This window comes from Puma concolor, unplaced genomic scaffold, assembly GCF_028749965.1.
Source record: "Puma concolor isolate L17-30 unplaced genomic scaffold, mPumCon1.1.hap2 unalloc_scaffold_8, whole genome shotgun sequence".
Classification (NCBI taxonomy): Eukaryota; Metazoa; Chordata; class Mammalia; order Carnivora; family Felidae; genus Puma; species Puma concolor.
The window spans coordinates 660,819-668,883 of NW_028240291.1; the positions used below are offsets into that span (position 1 = coordinate 660,819).

The 8,065-nt window shown below is 39.6% G+C and overlaps 1 pseudogene; it reads left to right on the top strand.

The window, feature by feature from the left end:
• The first annotated feature begins 291 nt into the window (after positions 1-291).
• On the top strand, positions 292-1,763 carry LOC147570845 (claudin-34 pseudogene; annotated as a pseudogene).
• The last annotated feature ends 6,302 nt before the right edge of the window (positions 1,764-8,065 follow it).

Below are 8,065 nucleotides of genomic sequence, written 5' to 3' on the forward strand. Positions count from 1 at the left end.
TCATAGTGTACGACTAAATATTGGTGACCAATCTTAATTATTTCTTTGGGCAAACGCCCAGAAATGGAACTGCCCGTGTGATCATCTGTCCATTTTAATCCAAATGGCCCTTCTCAAAGTTCGCTCAGTCTGTGTTCCTTTTTTTTTTTTTTTTCTTTTTTCTTTTTTTTTTAATTTTTTTTAATGTTTATTTATTTTTGAGACAGAGAGAGACAGAGCATGAACGGGGGAGGGGCAGAGAGAGAGGGGAACACAGAATCGGAAGCAGGCTCCAGGCTCTTAGCCATCAGCCCAGAGCCCGACGGGGGGCTTGAACTCACGAACCGTGAGATCGCGACCTGAGCCGAAGTCGGACGCTCAACCGACTGAGCCACCCAGGCGCCCCTCAGTCTGTGTTCCTACCAGCAGGGCATGAATGTCAAATGGCACTGGTCTCAAACTACAGCATAGCTTACCACACAGTGGGGGTGGGGAAGGCACTCTTCCAAGCCTAGGAGCCCACCCTCATGACACTCTGTATTTGTTTGCAGTCCCCCTCACCCCAGTAGGCAGCCTCCATGGTCTTGCTCATCAATAGGGCCAACCGCCAAGTAGCAGGTTTTGCTATAGCCGCCATAGGATGGATCCTTACTGCCAATTACATGGGCTTTGTGGAGTGGTGAGTGTGGTACATGGACAACACCTCTCTCTTTCCCTCTGCCATGGTCTGTGTGGGAATGTGGAAAGACTGTATTTACCACCATGTCAACAGCTACAACAGAACCATAGGGTATCACCATTACACCTACCATGATACTTACCTCCCTTTTGATACTCATGTTTCTCAAATTCTCCTGAGGGTCACCAGCCTCCTAGGTCTTTTGGGGAGAACCTCCATCATCTTTTCACTTAGGAATGTGTTCGTGGTAATTCTTAAGGAGAATGCCACCGTCAATTATTTGTTGCCTCAGGAATTCTGAACATAGCTTCTGGTATCTGTATTTCAATTGCTGTGATCTGGAATTACCGCTCCGTGATGAATGAAGAGGGTATTGCCTTCCCGCCCTCTCTCTCTATACCCTTCAAACCCAATACTCAGGAGACTGGCAGTGCCATTCTGGTGGCATGCCTGGCTGCCTTCATGATGTTGTTGAATGGGTTGCTTTTCCTGTCTTACAAATTCCCCCAGGTTAACCAAGTGCATCCTGAAATTACAGAAATGTAAAATTCCTAGTTGCAAGTGCTTTGCAAATGCAAGATTACCAAGAGTTTATGGGAAGTATTAGCAAGATGCTCTACAAATAGCTCCAAGGATTCAAGACCATGCCAAAATTTTGGGCAGAAAGTAGCCACCTGTTTCCCTCAATAATCCTCTGTGCCTTTGGTTCATTGATTCACGGGTTCATTGTTTGAATTACAGAAATTTCATTTAAAAAATCTTCCCTGGAAACCAATTTGACAATAAAATTCATATGGAAAAAAAACATGTTAAAAAAAATCTCCCCCGCCTGCCAGTTGGTCTTATTTGATCTGAATTTTATTTGTTGAATAAATAATCAATACTATGAACCTAGTGTATGGATATAAGATTTTCTGTGATTCTCACATTTCCCTCTTAAACTTCTGCTAAAAACAACCATGTCTATTTCCTATGTCATGATGATGATAACATTGTACTATCATGTAAATTTTCCTGAATGTGCAGAAGCAGAGAGAATAATATAAGGAATCCACCACACCCATTATCAGACTCAACAATTATCAGGATTTTGTCACATTAGCTTTATATCTCCTTTCTTCTCCCCTTTAATCTGTTTTATGCCAAAGCAAACCCCAGATATGTCTCTTCATTCCTGTATGCTTCAATATTACTCTCTAAAAAGTGGACATTTCCTTGCACAATCATATGCCTTAAAAACTTTGGGGCGCCTGGGTGGCGCAGTCGTTTAAGCGCCCGACTTCAGCCCGGTCACGATCTCGCGGTCCGTGAGTTCGAGCCCCGCGTCGGGCTCTGGGCTGATGGCTCAGAGCCTGGAGCCTGTTTCCGATTCTGTGTCCCCCTCTCTCTCTGCCCCTCCCCCGTTCATGCTCTGTCTCTCTCTGTCCCAAAAATAAATAAACGTTGAAAAAAAAATTAAAAAAAAAAACTTTAACAGCTATTGGGGTGCCTATGTGACTTAGTCAGTTAAGCCTCTTGCTCTTGATCTCAGCGCTTAATCTCAGGGTCATGAGTTCAAACCCCATGTTGGGCCCTGTGTTGGGCATGCAGCATTTTTTGTTTTTGAGTATCAACTCAAATCTTGAATATGAACTTGTGAGATTGTTTCCATGTTTTTATTATATAAATTTTTCAGTGCATTCAAAAATGGACAGGTGATTACTTCCACTTCAAGATTGTCACTATGTTTCCAATAGTATTTCATCTGTATCCTCACTGACGCTTACCAATCCCTCCTTGGATTACTTTGTAATTAATCCCTGGCAGTGTATTATTTTTATTCTTAAATACTTCAATACACATCTCTAAATACCAATAAATAAATACCAGTAAATGTTAGTAATTCCTATTGTAATGAAGTATTCTGTCAATGTTCAGATTCCCTTTATTGTCTCATAAATGTCTTTAATGTAACCGGTGGTATCTATATATTCAAAGTTTCACTCAGTTGCATTGATTATTCCTTTTGTGATCAAACTATTGCATTGTTGGCAGTAGAGTCACAGGGACATATGTCCTTTCACATGTATCCATCAGTATTATTTGATGATTTAAAAAAAATTTTTTTAAATTTATTTTTGAGAGAGAGACAGGGCATGAGCAGGGGAGGGGCAGAGAGAGAGGGAGACAGAATCCAAAGCAGACTCCAGGCTCTTAGCTGTCAGCACAGAGCCAGATGTGGGGCTCAAACTCACAAACTGAGAGATCATGGCCTGAGGTGAAGTTGTATGCTCAACTGACTGAGCCACCCAGGTGCCCCTAATTTAAGATTTTGTTTCAAAAAACTTTTATTCAAGACAATCGTAACCTACTGATTCCGTCAAACAACTCTACTTTCTTAATAAAATTCATTATATAAACCTTAGTTTCCTGAACAAAAAAAATAGTAAAGAGAAGCACATATCAGTAATACAGTTAACAACTACATTCATCAAATGTTAGAAGTTAAAATAGGGGCGCCTGGGTGGCTCAGTCAGTTAAGCGTCCGACTTCGGATCAGGTCACGATCTCACGGTCCGTGAGTTCGAGCCCCGCGTTGGGCTCTGGGCTGAAGGCTCAGAGCCTGGAGCCTGCTTCCGATTCTGTGTCTCCCTCTCTCTCTGCCCCTACCCCGTTCATGCTCTGTGTCTCTCTGTCTCAAAAATAAATAAAAACATTTAAAATTTTTTTAAAAAAGTTAAAATAAAAGAATATTATTTACTTTGTATCCAATTACATTTAACGCCCATGGTTCTTAACTCTGTGGACATTCTCTGTAAGACAAATACTATTATACACACAAAATTTTGCCCTGGTTCACAGTTCTCGTTTGAAATCTTCATGGATCTTATTTTCTTTCTTTTCTTTTCTTTCCTTTCCTTTTCTTTCCCCTTCCGTTCCCTTCCCTTCCCTTTTGTTTCCCCTTCCCTTCCCTTTTGTTTCCCCTTCCCTTCCCTTTTGTTTCCCCTTCCCTTCCCTTTTCTTTCCCCTTCCCTTCCCTTTTCTTTCCCCTTCCTTTCCCTTCCCTTCCCTTCCTTTCCCTTCCCTTCCCTTCCCTTCCCTTCCCTTCCCTTCCCTTCCCTTTTCTTTCCCCTTCCCTTCCCTTCCCTTCCCTTCCCTTCCCTTCCCTTCCCTTCCCTTCCCTTCCCTTCCCTTCCCTTTTCTTTCCCCTTCCCTTCCCTTCCCTTTTCTTTCCCCTTCCCTTCCCTTCCCTTTTCTTTCCCCTTCCCTTCCCTTTTCTTTCCCCTTCCCTTCCCTTTTCTTTCCCCTTCCCTTCCCTTCCCTTTCTTTTTTCTCTTTTTTTCCTTTATTTTTCACCAAACTCCATGACCAGTGTGGAGCCCAATGGGGGCTTGAACTCAATGACCCTGAGATCAAGGCCTGAGCGCAAGACCTGAACTGAGATCGAGTCTGTCACTTCACTGACTGAGACACCCAGGTGCCCCAAGGATCCTATTTGCAAAATACGTGACAGTTGTCAACCATAGATTGCTCTATGGACATACTAGAAACCCCGCTTTCTCATGAAACTAATTTTTGAAACAAATTAATTTTACCAGCTAAAAACCTACCTGCAGTATTAATAAGTACACGTACACCCTGCTTAAAATCATTTTATTAACCAGTTTTCAGTGACATTTAAGGGGAAAAGGGTTTTTTTTTTTAAAGTAATCTCTGCACCGAATGTGGTGTTCAGACTCATGGCCCTGCCCTCAAGACTTGCATGCTCTACACTGAGCCAGTCAGATGCCAGAAGAAAAGCATTTTTAATAAAGTCAAATCATTACTGAAATAGTTTTCCTTTTCTTTTCAAGAGACATGACTAGAAAACATGTTACTATTTCAAGAGGAAGAATTCTGCAGAAACACTATCTCAGGAGCAAAAGAAATTCTCAACACATTATGATCATGCAGCTATCTTTGCAGTCTCGAGAATTTTGAGACATTAACCTGTTAATAATATGTGTGACTGTAATATATGGGAATGCTTGTTTCTTCAGCTTTATGCCACTTCTGAGAGCTTGCCATGATGTTGAAGACGACTGCTGAAGTTCATGGACATGATATTGTTTTCATCTCAGTTCTTTCGGCGTGTTTTTCAGTATGTTTGCAAACAACAACAACAACAAAAACAAAACTCTTAAGCCTTTTCCCAGAGCCTGTAGTTCTTTTATGGCTGATGCCTGTTTGGACGATGCTAGAATACTTCTGCAAAAACATTGGATTCTTGGCTATTTATACCATACTTGTTTTGCTTGAAAAATATGTTTTTGTATTCAGTATTTTTTTTCATCTTCTTCAGCTATGCTACATTCTATGTCATAGTAAAATTTTTGTAACTTTCCAATTCTCTGAGATTTCCATTATATACCAGCAAGGTTCTGCACATTGAAAACCCACATTGTGTCAGTATGCTCAGCACACATGGGTATTATCCATATTCCTCCTCTGGAATGCAGAGTTGCAGTATTTAATGAAACTGTTTACCAGCTGATTAATTCTCTGACCATCCCTATCAATTAAGAGAGACTTCCTATGAAGAATCATGATTCTTGTGGCCTGCACAGTTGTAGTGATGGTAGTTTCCATTCTATTTCTGTTATTCAAAATACTTTATTTTAATAATATTTTAATAGCAATTTCTCTGTTATTTCACATACTGTAAAATTTACTCTTTAGCAACTACAAGTGTGTGCTTTTTGGTATATCCATATACCTGTACAGCCATTACACTTACCTGATTACAGAGCATTTTTATCACCCAAAAAGAAACCCCATTATGCAGTCCCATTTAGTCTTTGAGGCCTTTTTGTGCCTCAACAAGATGTCCCAAGTGAATCACATACATCTGAGGCCCAAGATCTTGAACCCGCATGCCATTCCTGATCCCTAGACATGGGAATGGTATTTAGAAACCACAGTTTAGGCACTGGTAGTGCTCATTCTTTGCTTGTCTTTATATGTAGGTATTTTAGTGGGAAGAACTAGGATACATGAATTTTTATGAAAAAAAATCATCACATATAGATGAAATATATATTTAACTCAATCTCATAGAATTTTTGCCTAACTACAATTTTATATTGCATTTCTCCCAGATAAAAAACCCAGTGATATTAACGTACTTATTTGCTTTATTCTGTGATATATAAAATTTTGACAATATTACCAATAATCATTATTAGCCACAAGACTACTGAACAAAGCTTTTTTTTTTCTTTTTTTTTTTTTTTTTAAGAAAAAAGGTTTTTTTTTTAAGAGCTCTTTGCCTCAGGGATGCCTGGGTTGCTCAGTTGGTTGAGTGTCCGACTTCAGCTCAGGTCATAATCTCACAGTTTGTGAGTTCGAGCCCTTCGTTGAGTTCTATGCTGACAGCTCAGAGCCTGCTTCAGATTCTGTGTCTCCCTCTCACTCAGCCCCTACCCCAACTCATGCTCTGTTTCTGTCTCAAAAATAAATCAACATAGAAAAAATTAAAAAGAGCTCTTTGTCTCTAAAATTTTTTGTATAAGATAAAGATACATATCATCAAAATACATTATACAATATTTTGCTCATGAATCATTAATATCATTAATGATTAATGATGGTTGTATAGTTATATATGGTTGATAAGTTATTAGATTTATTCATTTCATCTTTTCTTTTTAATTTTTTTTTAAATTTCTTTTCAAATTGTTTTAATCTTTCTATTTTTTTCTTGAGAGACACACAGAGTGTGGGCAGGGGAGGGGCAGAGAGAGAGAGGGAGACAGAATCGAAAGCAGTTTCCAGGCTCCCAGCACAGAGCCCAACGTGGGGCTCTAAGTCAGAAACCGTGACATCATGATCTGAGCCAAAGTCAGACACTTAACCGACTGAGCCACGCCGGTACCTTCATCCTGTTTTGCATTTTTACGTTTGTTGTTTTGACACAGTTTTATTTTTGCATTTGTGAAATATTTACATATTTTCAAAGTCAAATTTACTTTAAAAGATTGTCTGAGGGGCGCCTGGGTGGCGCAGTCGGTTAAGCGTCCGACTTCAGCCAGGTCACGATCTTGCGGTCCGGGAGTTCGAGCCCCGCGTCAGGCTCTGGGCTGATGGCTCGGAGCCTGGAGCCTGTTTCCGTATCTGTGTCTCCCTCTCTCTCTGCCCCTCCCCCGTTCATGCTCTGTCTCTCTCTGTCCCAAAATAAATAAATGTTGAAAAAAAAATTTAATAAAAAAAAGTTTGTCTGAATAAACTTCTGTTCCTATTCACATCCTATTCTCTGCCATCTTAGGTAACTTAAGCATTTTTTGTTTATTATCCAAAATTTTCTTTTGCAAATACAGGGGTTGTGTGTTTGTATTTATCCTATTTTTTTCAAAAGGCAACCATATTCATATATATATATCATATATATGTGTGTGTATGTGTGTGTGTGTGTGTGTGTGTGTGTGTGTGTGTGTGTGTGTATCAATAACTTCCTGCAGGATCACTTTGTCTTGGATATAGAGATCTTTCTCACTGTTTTATGGCTGCATGGTATTCCATTGTGTGGCTTTACCCTAGTTTATTCAGCCAGCTAGGTAACTCTGCATATATGCATATCTGTATTATAACTTTGTGCATACATACTTTTGTAGTTTTGCCAGCGTGTGTTTAAGTTAGGTTCCTAGGATGATTGCAGTTCTCCAAGGGGTGATACAATTCACATTCCCATGAGAAATCTGTGAGAATGCCTTATTCTTCACAGCTTTGTCAACAACAACAACAACAACAACAACAAAAACACCACAAATTTTTTGAATTTATCTTTGGTGTCATAGGTGACAAATGGTATCTCTATATTATTTCCAATGTATATTTTTCTTGTTAGTAAGGGTGAATATTTTTCCAAATGTTTTAAGGCGGTTTTTTCATTTCTTTGGTGATATGTCTTTTATCTGTATCTGTGTAACACATTAGCCTACAACTTAGTGGCTTAAAGCACGTTTTAATTTGATTTATTTTACTTATGATCTTACAACTTCTGTAGATCAGTAGTTTGACAACAGCTTAGCTAGATCCTCTCCTTCATGGTCTCTCACCAAATGCCAGTCAGGCCTTGCACTCATTTGAAGGCTCAGTGGGGAATCCACCTTATAGCTTACTTACATTGTTGTAATGTAAGTACATTTCATCTCATCAGCTCTTCATTAGCTATGGGCTACAGTCTTCAGTTCCTTCCCAGATGGCCCTCTCAGTAGAGCTTCTCAAAACATGGCAGCTGCCTTTGTCAGAGCAGGTAATTGAGAGAGGAAGAGAGAATGCCAGTAGGATGGAAGTCATGATTGTTGTTTGTTTTTTTGTTTGATTGTTTGTGGCTATGTTTGTATAACCTAATCATAGAATCACATGCTATCACTGTTGTCATTTCCTATT